Raw genomic sequence first — 15,146 nt, 5'->3', positions numbered from 1 at the left:
TTGAGCTTATCTTCATTGTCTTATGTCCATAGATAGATATATAGTACCTAATAATGTGGTTTTCTAATTAATAATGTAATCACAAAATTTAGCCAAAAGTGCAAAGAATGTTTGGCAGAATATAATATGATTTGAAGATATTATATAGAGTACGTTTGGTTCAGGGAATGTTGCATTATTAGAAAGATAGATTATCAAAGAATCTTTAGAGAAATGTGTTTGGTTGGTTAGAATAAATTGGTAGGTATGTTATAATAATATGTTTGGTTGGGAGGATAAATAAGTGGGTATATTATATAGATTACTAAATTGTCCTCCTTTTTAAATAATAATATAATATTATTTTTATTATTATTTTATTCTATTATTTTTTAAATTATTTCTTTTAACACCCTATATTTGAAATTTTGCTAAAACACCTCAGCAATATAAAACCTTAATTTATAGCAAAATCATCCCCACTCACCCCAAGCCACTACCGGCAACCAGCCACCACCGTCGGCAGCCGTTGTAATGGCACACGACCAACCGGATCTAACTGGTCGTGCGTCGGTAAGGCCTAATCCAGCTATGGATCGGCAAGACCTAGCCATGAATATGGTTGTTTCACGGCCAAAGATGTGGCCATGAAATGGCGACCATTTCACAGCCAAAGATGTGACCATGAAATGGCGGCCATTTCACAGCCAAAGATTTGGCCTTTTCAAGGCTAGATTTATGGCGTTTCATGACCACATCTTTGGCCATGAAACAGCCAAATCTGGCCATTTCTGGCCATAGATCACAAATCTATGGTCAAAAACGTCCTTACCGGTACACGACCAGCAAGATCCTACCGGTCTTGCGCTGATATGATGACTTTCGTCGACGGCCAACGGTGGTCTTGAGTGGTTGGGAGTATTTTGTTAACTTTTAAACTTTTGTGGCTAGGGTGTTTTAGCTAAATTCTCAAATGTTGGGGGTCTGGGTTAATTGTTATTTGGTAGACATATGAGGGCAACTGTGTACGGAATGATAAAAGATTAAAGGCAAAATAGTGTCAAAATTAAGATTACCTCGGTAATCTTATATTAGCACCCCTTGGGAAGGTAATCTGATTACCAACAATATTACTAACAGTAAACACTATTTGTAATAAAAGATTACATAATATTTTATTACTTGACAACCAAACGAGAGAATTTTGAAAATTAAACAAAGATTACAAGATTAATCTTATATCACCCCAAACCAAACGCAACCGTAAGGTGCGCTTGGAACGAGGGTAATCTTTGTTTATTTTGCAAGATTTTGGTGTTTGATTTGCAAGTAATAAAATATTATGGATATCTTTTATTGCATATAGGGGGCGTTTGGATCATATAATATTTTTTTATCTTAGTAATAAGATTTCCAAGTAGAAAGATTACCTTGTAGATTACCAGGTTTAAATTATTATTGTGCTTGGTTCAATTGGAATGTATTAATAATTAATGTACTTGGTTGATAGTAATAACAGATGTCCTTAAATACCCTTTTACTATAATGCCCTTGCAATGATCACTTGTATTACTAATCAATCTGTTTGGTTTGCTGTAACAGCAGATGTCTTGATTACATTTTATTAAAATGCCCTTTAGATAATTACTGGGTGTAAATAATCAACATGTTTGGTTAATAAATGAAATTATCAATTAACAAAATATTTTTTCTTGTATTTTAGCCAAGTATTTTATTGGTAAGTTATTTGTTGAGAAATTTACACAGACTGTTGAAACTCCAAAAAAAACCTATTGTATTTTCTGTTGGATATACATTCAACACTTGATCCTGGTATTGCAACAAATATAGTTGGCATCTCCGAATTTAAAACTCTATCTAAAACTCTGATTCTTGTATTACCATAAATTATAATTCATACATGTTTATTTCTACTTTAATTCAATTGAATCCGGGTCAATTTCTATTTTTCAAGGCAACAGAAAAATAAACTTTTTTTTTTTTTTGTTTAGACCATGCCTGGAATTTAGAAACAATTTTGCATATTTGAGGAAATCTATTAACTTTTTCCACTTATCCTAGGCCAAAACTATGTGTGAAAATTGTGAGAATTATTGGTGCATTTATCATATCACATATTTCGGAGTACCTGTGCACAAAAAATAAAACCCTTTACAAGACTTCACTAGAAATCAAATTAGTCGGTACTCAATACTTGCTCCAAGCTGCATCTTCACAAATTTTGTCTACATGTGCATTGGTAACCCAAACAAGATATCTATCTTGTGAGGTTCCTTGCAAATCTCAGTGGTCGCTGTTAGCATCTTAGTGACTGTGAATCCATCCAATTGAGAAATGATGGAATACACCTACCCTTTTACGGTCTTTCTCTTGGGTTTCCTTCTTGAAGTAGTCAGCAATACCCTTGAGCTCTGCTCGGGTCCCATCCAAGGCAGACTCAAACCTGCCTAATGTGGTGTGCCAGTCTGTTGCTTTTTCGGAATCTTTTTTTCTCTTCTTACTACTGACCGCAACTCTGCTTTGACTGGCAGTGGCTGCCTAACAAGTATAATCAACTACATCATCCTTGGGCGGGCCACTGGTGTGCCCCTAGACATCGACCTGTACATCGGCATCGATGTCCATCTGTTCATCATTGTTCTCGACACTGTCATTATCTAAATCCTCAACAGCATCAGCTGTTGTCTCTGCACCAGCTCCATTGGCCCTGTCTTTGTCGTAGATTGCGACAAAGTAATCATAGTGCACCCATAGTTTGTGTCGCAGTGCTCTTGCAAAAGGATGACTCTACAAAAATGTTAATCATCATAAGATATGCGACATCTATGTCAGTACATATAAACGTGCAGTTTAGAATTTAAAATTTACACAAATAAACGAACACAAGCATACTTACCCGGACCCAGTCATCAAAGACATCCTTGGTACATGTAATGTATTTATCCTCATCATTCCACCCGAAGCCGCTACCTCTCTCAATCATCTCGTTGATTGCATTATATTGCCTCCTCAACATCTTCAACCTCGAGTCAATATGTGGTTGTGCTTTCAGACCGCAATGAGGAAGCTTTTCCCACATCATCTTTTTGACCTCAGTTAGGTAACCACACTTGAACCCCCGCTCAGTTCTCCAAAGTGGCTGCTCTTTCAGCTCCAGCAAACACTCCACCAACACAGCGTCCTTCTTTTTTGTCCACTGCCACTTACTTCCCTTACCCTTTGCCCTGCCCTTTCTGCCCCTTTTTAGAGGCACAGGGTTGTTATGCATGCCAATACTCCTGTCGGACTCCTGGGACCGTGATGCTGACCTGTCTATATTGCTAAAACAAAACAAAAAAAAAAAACCACGATTACTAATATTGTACAAAAAAAATCAGGTTACAAATGTTTGTTTATACACAGTGTCCGATCAACTGATATGCGCGAGTTGAATAATTTTATGTCAATCAGGAAGAATAATACATGAATAGGATGACTTAACAATCAAGCATCCACATTACGACAATGTAAATCAATGTACAAGTCCCCTAACAAAGGTAGATTAGCGTTTGGGTTCATTCATACATGGAAAATCAGAAAAGACATAAATTTAAAGAGTCACAATAGTACACATAAACTAAACAGAAGCACAATCATTCATTCCGCGCAGCCATCCAAGTATTGAACATTTCAGCCGCCAAATTGTCTCTAAATGCAGTCCATGTGGCCTAGGCTCAACGTACCTAATCAATTCACCTTCGTCATCCTCTTCCCCTTCATCGTTTACCTCTTCCTGAAGCTCCGCTTCAACCGGGTCAATGGACAACTCAGACCTTATGAAATTGTACAAAAGACAACATGCAGTAATGATTCTACATTGAGTTTTGATGGGGTAGTAAGATGTGTGCTTCAATATTCCCCATCGAGCTTTTAGGATGCCGAAACATTGCTCAATATAATTTCTTGCTTGAGAGTGTTTCATGTTGAAAAATTCTTGTGGTGATGCCGGTTGGTGACCTTGTCGCCAATCACTCAAATGATATCGTTGTCCTCGATAAAGGGCCAAAAATCCTTCCCCGTTAGTGTATTCAGCATCGCACAGATAGTAATGCCCTAAAATAAACAATTTCAAGTCAATAACAATTACTAAGTGCACTATTATGCCAGACCCTAACATTAAAAATACAATTATTTTGTTATATTACCTTAGGGGACCTTTAATCAATTTCTCCTAGTAATGGCATCCCTAAGAACTCTACCATCTGCAGCGGAACCTTCCCACCCAACGAGTACATATATAAACTGCATGTCAGGTGTGCATACACTAAGGACATTAATTGCGATTTCACTTTTCCTTGACTGATACCTAGGTATATCAACAGTCAGCACGTGAACCTTTATGTATGTTCCATCTAAGGCTCCCAAATAGTTTTAACACAAAACACCAACAACAATATTTTAGAGAAAACAATAACTCTGATTTTAATAAGGTACTGAACTACATGTGCATCATAAACCTAGTGATTACACTGTACCTTGAACCATTTCCACCGCTCATCGGTTGAGTTCTTAGGAATGGCCTCTGGATTTTTAAACAACAGGGTATGCAACCTTAACACAACGTTCAGGACTAAGTAAAAATTGCGGCTTACCATCTCAGTGGATCTACGCATTTGACGTTTCATTACTCTAGTCTTTTGGTTATGGGCAAGGATGTGAAGAAAGGTCCCAACTAATTCTTCTACGGATGAATGACGGGTTGATTTTAAGTTGCCATGTATAGTAAGTAAATTACAGAATTTGTGAAATACAGCCCTATTCATCCTACAGCTCTCAAAACATAACTCATCACTTTGGAAAAGCATTGTGTGTAAATTGAGGGACCTAACCTTAAACCTAGACGCAGACTCACTGGCATATGATATAGCAGCCCTATGTCTACCACGTATATTAAGTGCATTAGCCAACCCAAGAAGGACGAGCATGGTGTACATGGTTTCCAACATGTCCAAATGGAAGACTAGAAGGGCAACCAAGTGCATCTTCTGCCTGACTGTTAAACGGGCCGTAGCTATTTCACATAATTCATGAGTCAAAGCATAATGAAGTCAATCAACCATGTACAACAAATTTGAAATTGACTGTGAGGGGTAAATTCACAAATGATAGCATATGTTTTTACAGATACTCTTCAGCAAATTAAGTAATTTCCTTCTTTATCATATCAGAGAAAGTGCAGACAGAACGGGTTGAAATAGAAGATAAAGAGAAAGTTGAACAGGATACATTCTCTCATGCAGTAAATTAAAAGCCAACAATTATAGCATAACAATGTATTAAGGTCATGTAACATCCAAAAAAGTTAATTCTATTACAAATAATTACTACTTGGTGACACAGTATTTTTCAAGCAGTTGGTTTTCACTATCAAAACAAACAGGAGATGTAAACTAAACAAAATATGAAGTCCAACAGTGTCTGAACAGGAAGAAATATTCCCATAAAAAATTTCAGGACCCATCTCTAATTGTTCTTAACCATTTAACTTCACACCTAGTTTAGTCAAAACGGAAAACATAAATCAGTGAAACCAAAAAAGATCACTAAGTTAGACCTCAAAATCTTTCACACAATTTTGTACACCATGTATAGACACATAGAGATCCAATTGACCAATATTCCTATCACTCCATAACCCATAAACTAAGGTATTTCTGTACCAAACATATAAACTGTAAAGAATTGCAAGACACACCCCACTATACTAATAAGCTGCCTTAAACTAGACTACACTAACTAGATTAGTATAGTATACTAATATGCTCCCTTAAACTAGACAATACTGAAGCATATCAGTCCACTTATACTAATATGCTCTCGTAAACTAGACTATATACCAGATTTATAAAATTCAAAACAGCAGCATATTATCTTCATTATTTGTACTTTGTCATTCAAATCTTAATACCACAACAGCAAAGGATAGCCAGTTACAGTCTCAACAGCATAATAGATCAAGCAACAACTTGGAATCTCAACAACGAGTAGCAACAGAGCATAAAAGATAGCAACTTACAACCTCAGCAAAAAACAGCCTTCAAATCTCAGCAACAGAACAACCAAAACATCCTTAAAATCTTAGCAACAGAACAGCAAAAACATTGTTAAAAACTTAGGAACACAACTGTAAAAACACCCTTAACATCTTAGCAATAGAACAGCCAAAACATCGTTACAAACTGAGGAACAAAAATGTAAAAACACCCTTAAAATCTTAGCAACAGAACAACCAAAACATCCTTAAAATCTATGCAACAGAACAGCAAAAACATCATTAAAAACTGAGGAACGGAACTGTGAAAACACCCTTAAAATCTTAGCAACAGAAGAGCCAAAACACCCTTCATGTGAAAGCTGGTTCATCCTCCAATAGCATTTTTTCTCAAGTAAAGATTGATGATTATTTTCAAATGTTCTGTCCTTTGGCTGATTTCAAATTTTTTAAAATCTTATATGTTCTCCATGTTGCTTTTATAACTTAAATACCAATTGTTGATTTATGGAATAGAAAATAGAAAATTTTAATGTTCTTTTTGAACAGGTAAGGTACAGAGGAGCTATAGTATAGGAGCTATTTCTTAGTCTTCTCCTATTAATACCTTATTCTTATAAAAATCTAATCTTTTTAATACAATTTGAAGATGACATTTTGATATGAATAGTTTACTATAAAAATGTAATCTTGTAAAAGACTACTCATAAGGTGAGACTATTTAAAATCACACATTCTGTTCCTTTAAAAAAAAAAAAAAAAAAAGGCTTTGGTTAAATAAACAAATATTTATATTATGTATTATTCAAAAGCAGAATTGTCATTGTCATTGTCAATACTGAAAACAACAAAGAGAGGGTGTTTCTAGGTTTGTTTATACTTTCCAACCATTTAGGGGATTTAGAGAATGTCATAGGTTTAGATATAATTTGATGTTTTCCTCTTCTTTTTTACTTGTATTACTCCTATCGACTATATATTCGAAAGTGCTTCTATAGTTCTCTGCAGTGTAAACATCACCCTCATTTATTTGAATTTTAACTCTTTAAATCACATTCTTATGTGTTTAAATAATAATTTGTCAAATTTTGTCGAATGCTTATCATCTCCTACAGTTATGAAGGCACTTATTATCTCCTTTACAATTTAGGAGCTTATATCTTGTTTCTAAATGAGCTATAGATATGAGTTTTATCTAATCACTGATTAGGAGTTGTTTATCCAGGATGAAAACAAAATCATTTGCTGCTCTAGGTGTAATTTCTTCATGACGTAGTATCTAGAATTTGCATAACTGCCTCAACACTCCCAATGATTCGTTTATCTATTAGAATGAATGACCAATGACAGACAAAAAATTTCAAAGTACGTAAAAGCAATCGAAACAAATAATGGTACATTCAAAGAAAAGAGGGCAAACAACACTCCCAATGATTCATTTATCTATCACAATGAATGACCAACGACAGACGAAAAATTTCAAAGTACTTAAAAGCAATGGAAACAAATAACGGTACATTCAAAGAAAAGAGGGCAAACAACAAAAAATTTCAAAGTTAGGGTTTACTTAAAAGCAATCGAAACAAATAACAATATATTCAAAGAAAAAAGGGCAAACCACATACCGAAATTAGCGAACGGACTGACGAACAAGATCGTCGAGCAATTTTTCTCCACCGACGGCGAACGAGTTTAGCGCAGAGATCTGAGAACAAAATCATACCTCCTTTGCGTTTTAGGAAAAAAAATTTCTTTCATCTTGTAGTTTTAGTGAAGTTAAAGGGCATATTGGTCACAATACACAAATTAGCGGGGCATTTCTGAAATAAATGATAAAAATCTAGGCAGTTTCGTTTGGAAATAAAAAATATGAGGACAAATACATCTGTTTATGTAAATTGGCTATTTTGTAATTATTAATAAACCAAAGGATATTTTTGTCCTAATAAAATACTGTTTAGGGGCAAGATTCCGATAACGTTTTAATAGCCCCCCATGAGGTACAAATATTCCCGGTAATTTACCCCCTTTTGACCACTGTTTGTCATCTTTTGTTCCCAGTAAATTTTTTTACAAAATTGCCAAACATGGTAATCTGCTAAATTTAACAAATATTACCCTTGTTAAAAAATTTAAACCCGATCCAAACGAGCCCATAGTGTTTACTGTTGGTAATGTAGGGGATAATCGGATACCTTCCCCCAAGGGTGTTATAAATGATTACCGGGTAATCTAATTTTTATACCTATTTTGCCCTTAATAAAAAACTATTTCAGACACAATTATTCTCAAATGTCTACCAAATGACAATAGCCTAGCCCCCCTACATTTGAGAAATTAGCTAAAACACCCTAGCCACAAAAAAGTTTAAAAGTTAACAAAATATCCCCAGCCACCCAAGACCACCGTTGATCGTTACACACCACCCCCGGCGTCAGTCATCGTAATGGCACACGATCATCGAGATCTGGCTGATCGTGCACCGATAAGGCTATTTTCGGCCATGAATCTGTGATCCATGACCAAAAATGGCCAGATATGGCCGTTTCTATGGCTATTTCATAGCCACAGATCTAGTTGTTTCACAGCCAGATCTACAGCCGTGAAATAGCCACATCTTTGGTTGTGAAATGGCCATAGATCTGGCCGTGAAGCAACCATGGATTTGTGATTCATGGCCAGAAATGGCTTTGTCAACACACGGTCGACCATATATTGCCAATCACGCGCCATTCTGTCGACTGCCGACGACAATCAGCAGTGGTGGCTAGCTACTAGCAGTGGCTTGGGGTGGGTGGGGGTGATTTTCTTACAAATTAAAGTTTTATATGGCTAGGGTGTTTTAGCAAAATTTCAAATGTTGGGGGTTAAAAGAATAGTTCAAAAAATAATAATAAAAAATAATATTATATTAATATTTAAAAAGGAGGGCAATTTAGTAATCTATATAACATACGGACTCATTTATCCTCCCAACCAAACATATTATTCACCAATTTATTCGAATCAACCAAACATATTTCTTAAACATTCATAGTAATCTTCAAGGTGATGTATCTTTGCGTTAATATAACATTCTCTTATAATAAAATATAATATAATCCAAACACCCCCATATAGATATTCATATTTCCCAGCTCTCTCTATTATTATTTTTTATTTTTTTATTTTTGTTTCTTTTTGTGATATATAACCATATTGCCAATACACCTCTTCTAGTCTTACTAATATAAATTGAATTGCATAAGTATTGTTGCTGACAAAGCTTGGTTAATAATAGTTGTTGTGCATGATTTTGTCCGACAGCTAGATTCATGTCACCTATGTAAAAACCATACTAGGATCTAGCCGTCTAAATCTTCCCCACGTGTCACACCCACAGTGGATTACTTAACCAATAAGCTCACTAGTCCTAAGCATGGGCCTTTTGACTTAAGTGTGGGTGAGGGCTGACTCAAATCCGAATTATGGGGAATTATACATGTAATCCATCTTGTAATATCAACTTCCAACCACTGTCAGACGGAGTGTTAAAAAGGGAGGCACCACCTCCATTTTATGGATCTTGGATTAAATACACTTAAACACAGAAAAACCATTTTACAGAGAGCATCAGCTTGCTATTACTTGTTTTCTCCTATAATCATCTTATTTAAAGTCCAGTTATAAGCAACAAGATAGCAATGGACGTAGGCTTGGTTCTAACCCGTCGAACCACTTCAAAAATCTCTTGTTTACTCCCATTATGGATTTTTTTGTCTGTTTCAGGTTGGTTATTTATAATCACAGGTGACTATTTATAATCATGTGCACATCCTATGGGGTGAGCATGGGTAAAGGGTATAACCGGAACCGGTGGGTTCTGGGTAGGAACCAAAACCGGCCTCATTAGGGTCCAATTCTGGTTCTAAAAAATTGAAACCGAAAATTCCCAGGTCCAGTTGCTATAGTGTTAGAATCAGGAACTAGAACCAAAACCGAGGTCTGGGTACCCGAGTAGGAACCAAGACTAAATTGTAATCTTTGTAAATTGTTGAGGTGTATTTGTAATTTTTTTGGGTATATTTCTCATATTTTAAAAGTAGGGGGTAACTAAAATTAACCCAGGTACCCGGAACGAGAACCTATATTTCAAGTTTTGGTTCCAAGTTTTTAGGAACCAGAACCAACTGCTTCCAGTTCCGGTTCTAATTCCTTCAAAAAATGCAGAATATCTGAAAACACTCACCTCTAAATTCCTACCCAGCCCTGTAGTGGTCGATTGGGTGTCTCTGGTTATTGCGAATTTTCGTAACAATAATAATATAGTTAGATTTTAATCTAGAAATTATGTTTATATATCATAAAATGATAAATAAGTTAAAAGATTGTAATACTACAACAAAGTAATCTACAAAGATTCTCTATTAATATATATATGAATAAATAGCCACATCATTTATGATCTATTAAGGAATATGTGCGAATAGATTTGCTATTTATTTACCAGGTTCCTAAAACTTTTAGCTAATTGAACTCATGGTTTAACTGTAAATTGTGTATGTTGAAGTAAATGATATTTTGCTGGAAATCATTTTGCATGTTTGATTTGAAAGTTTGGCGCCAGTTTTTTAACTAAAAGGGGCTATCTGTCAAGTGGAGTTCCTGTCCATTTTTGGAAATGTATTTGTGCGATGTTTAGGTGAAGATAGCCGGTGATTAAGGCCACAATATCTCAATGCAATTTGTGTTACTTAAGAGTAGATTAAATTGTATTATACTTAAAGTTTATTCATTGCAAAGTTGTTGAAACAATGGTGTATCAGGTCCATATATCTCTCTGTTAATGAATGAAAAATACAACTTTTTGGAATTAGTTTTTTACTCTCATTGTTAGATCTCTCTCATGCACGAAAATCCTTCTTTCTCTTAGTTTTTGAACCCTAAAAAACCAACAATTGGTATCAGAGCTTCTTTGATCCTTCAGAACCAGAATACTAACTCAAGAAAAGCTTCTCCATGGCATCCAGTTCTGCTCCAATCTCTGCTCCAGTTTTCAATGGTGATTAGTACCATGTTTGGGCTGTCAAGATGAAAACATACTTGAGGGGCCATGGTTTGTGGCAATATGTGGAGGAGGATAAGCAAGTTNGTTAGTAAGTCAGAATGGCAAATCCCAGCCTTGTTTGAGGGAAGATGTTAGTAAGTCAGAATGGCAAATCCCAGCCTTGTTTGAGGGAAGATGTTAGTGAAGGATGAATGATCTGCCAAGCCGTTAGTGCTTAGTCACTGTTTCTATTAAGTATTTTGTTGCTACCGTTAGAAGCTAACAGTTAGTTACTGTTCAGTTCTATCAAAGCACTATAGAAGTGTTATTGTACACTTGTATTCTCTTAAGCTCAGTACATACAAATTTCCAGAAACTTTCTTCTTGATTTTTCTCCGTCTTTTTGCGCGAAACCTCACATCAGCTTAGAGCCATCTAGAGCCTGTATGACTAATTCGTATTGTTTGTTCTGAGCCTGTGCCTGTTTTCTCTTTTCTATTTGATTTGAGCTTGCAAGCTCCGTTTAGGGTGCTTGTACCCATCTTCCTCCTTGGTTTGAAGCCTGCGTGCTCCCTTTTGAGCATTTGTTCCCGTCCTTTTGTTTAAAAAGATAGACATATCTGTTTTGGTATTTTTTAGACCTCTTATGGGGGTATGCTCCTGGTTTCTGTATAGTTTATCTTCTTTTATGAAATTTACCTTTTAACAAAAAAAAAAAAAAAAAGATTTTTTATGTTAATTATTATAAAAAAATAATGTGATAGCTTCTAATTGAATTATATATATCATGGAAGAATAATTACAGTTTATGAAGAAAGTTTTCCAAGATGCAAAACCTTCCTTTATATCAATGATTAAGAACTTATAGAAAGTAAGAGGATCATACTTTGGGAAAACAAAGGCAATACATGGATTCTACTACTTCATAGTTGTCATAATTTTCTCAGTATCGATAATTCAAGTATTACTTCTAACACCATGAATGACTAATTGATAATTCAATCAAGAAAGTTTTGGTAAGCTTCAATTATTGGCAATTAAAGTTTCAAGGTATTGTTAAAGTACATTCTGACTCTAAATTATGCATCAAAATCTAATTGAAAGCAACTAAACCCGTACATGTAATCTAAGCAAATTAATTAATATTCTGTTAACAAACACTTGATTTTTAGATAACAAAGCAAAGGAATCAATGTTGGTTAGGAGAATTAAAATATTCATAACGACAGATTATACACAGCTATATAGCTAGCTATATATCTCAATCATTTCCCAGCATATGAACCAACTAATCTAATCTCAAGTTTTTCAGGTCTCCGCCTAATGAACATTTGTTTAAAGAATTAATTAACTAACCACCACTAAGTAGTTTGATGGTAAAAGAGTAAAAAAGATTTCAGGGTTTTATGAGTTCTTAAGTTTGGGTCTCTCCAAGCACTAATGGGGTGACCACTAGAGCTTTTATCCGATAAACAGTTTTAGGGTCTTGAGAGATTAGTTGAAATGCACATAAGCTGATCCAAAACCCCTAGTGATAAAAAAAAAAAAAAAAAAAAAAGAATTAATTAACTTGTTCATCATCAACTCATTAGAGAAATCCAGCTTTGCATGTTAGTTGCCGCCCTGTCGGTCACCTTCATTACCTTCAATTTAAATTATTCTTTCGTACATATCATGAATATATAACTAGTTCATAATTCAATCGAGCAAGTTGAGTAAGCTTCAATTATTGAAACTTGAAGTTTCAGATGTTAAAGTAGATTTTGACTCCCTTAAAATATGCAGGATTTGATTGAGAATAGTAGCTAGGGAGTTGGCATTTGGGTGTGCCTATTTTTTTAATCGAAGTCAAAAGGCCAACCTTGCAATTGATGAACAAAGATTCTGTGGGAGAACTCTATATATATGAATCAATGGATTGAGAGTTCTAAATCCATCAAAGTAGATCAATATTTACTAGAATAAGAGAGATGGGGTTAAAAGTTTTCCAAGGGAAGTCACTAGCACAGAAACAATTTCAGCGAAGTATGGAGAGCAATCTCATGGAAGCTATTTCTCTGGTGAGTGGTGGAGTTGTTTCTCAGACCAATGAAGATGGAGTTAAGAGGATGAAAATTGTCGTAAAAAAAGAAGATTTAAAGCAAATGATTGACGCAATGAGAGGTTGCGAGAAAAATGTTTATCGGCCATCAATTTCGCCATCATCGCCATTGGTTGCAGAAAAAAGATTGAATCTTTTGAAGAGAAGGCATCTCTTAAGAGCGTCAAAGGAGAGCCGAAGACGCACTTGGCGTCCTGCCCTCCATAGCATCGCTGAGGAGATCTAAGCCGAAGTACTAAATTAACTGAAATATTTAACATGTTACATTATGTGACTCCCATCAATCTGAGATCTCTTTTAATTTTCACATTCTTGCTGTTTTTCTCTCCTTTTGTAAAGAAAAACAATTTACTCTTTCATACAAACTAAGCTAATTGTTCAGGTATATTGATCATTGTCATGAAGTGCCAACTATAGTATCTTCTGAGTCTCAAAACTACCAAATGGAATTATATAAAATGCAGATTAATTAAATAATTGGTGAGGTTTTTTTAGCACCATTCTAAAATTTATTGTTAGAAAACTTCACGTTGAAGTAAAAAAACTAAAAGTAAGGGTAGCCACTAGAGTTCTCTCCCGACCGGCTGTTTCAATGTCTCAATGGATTAGTTCATATGCGCGTAAACTAGTCCAGACACCCCCGGTTATTAAAAAAAAAAAAAAAATTGATGTTATATAGCGTTGAAGAACATATATAAATTCTTCTGTTTTCTCTTTCAAAATTTATCTTAGATTGAGTACTAACTATAAAAATCTGTTTCATCATTTTTATTTTTCGTTTACTCTAGCAAACCTTCATCTAAAGAATCATATATAAATTTCAATTTCATTTCATATATATTGATCGTTTCCACCCTCTTCCAAAATCCATAAACATATTAAAGGTATGTTTGTTTTATTATTTTGAGTAGTATTTTTAAAAAAGGTTGAGTTATTACGAGGATAAAATTTGAATTTGAAAATGTGTTTGATAAGATTATTTTTTAATCTCTTATATTTATTAATTTAGTTAAACACCCCCTATAATAAAAGTTTTAAAATTAACAAAAATACCTCTATTCACCCGTTAAATGTCGACAGTCGGCCATCACCGTCAGAGAGTGATCGAAAGTCACCGGAATGATGCACGACTATCTGGTTGGGGGTGTTTAGTTTATTTAACAAACTTAAAGGGTTAAAAATAATAAATATTTTAAGTTAAATAAAATAAGATTAAATTTTGAGAATAATAAAACAAATATATATTTTAAGTAGAATAGGATAGGAATAGAAAACAAACATAGCCATATACTTTTTTGGTCGTACATGTTTTGCTAATTAATTCAATCAACCTTGGTTCAGAAGTTCAATTATTGATGGATTGGCCAACACCTGGACTGTGACCTGGTGTCGTGGGTCGAAACTGATTAGCATATTCCACCTTACGTTTCTGCTCTTGGCTCGACTCTGTGGCTCGAACTTGAACTCCACCTTTTGCAACACTCAAAGGGTTGTTGTTGACATCCTTTGAACATTTCTTGCACAATCTAGACTTTAGATGCCTTACTTCGACGCAAATAAAAAATCACAAGAAAGTTTGGTGAGCTTCAATTAGTGGCAACTAAAATAAATTTCAAGATTTTAAAGTAAATTTTGACTCTAAATATGCTTAAACATCTAATTGAAAGCATGCGACGAATATAGGTTTTCTTAATCCAAAGCTTGTTCTAAGATAGGAATGATATTATATATAGTTGTTCTCAGTCTTGTTTAGGCCTTTTTAGATCTTATCCTAGGGCATGTCCCATGGCAAGATGTCTTTGTTTTTGTCTTTGTATTCTTTTACTTACTCCTCTTCTCTTGTCTCTTATCCTTTACGTACTTAAGATAGACAAACAAGATGATATTAGATTCTTAATCTATTAAGTTTGTATTTTATTCTTATCCCAGGGTTTGTCTTGATGAAGGATGGTCGGTTTTTTAATGAGCTTTATGTACATTCTTTCTCT

This window comes from Pistacia vera, unplaced genomic scaffold, assembly GCF_008641045.1.
Source record: "Pistacia vera cultivar Batoury unplaced genomic scaffold, PisVer_v2 Contig124, whole genome shotgun sequence".
Taxonomy (NCBI): domain Eukaryota; kingdom Viridiplantae; phylum Streptophyta; class Magnoliopsida; order Sapindales; family Anacardiaceae; genus Pistacia; species Pistacia vera.
This window is presented reverse-complemented; position numbering follows the sequence as displayed.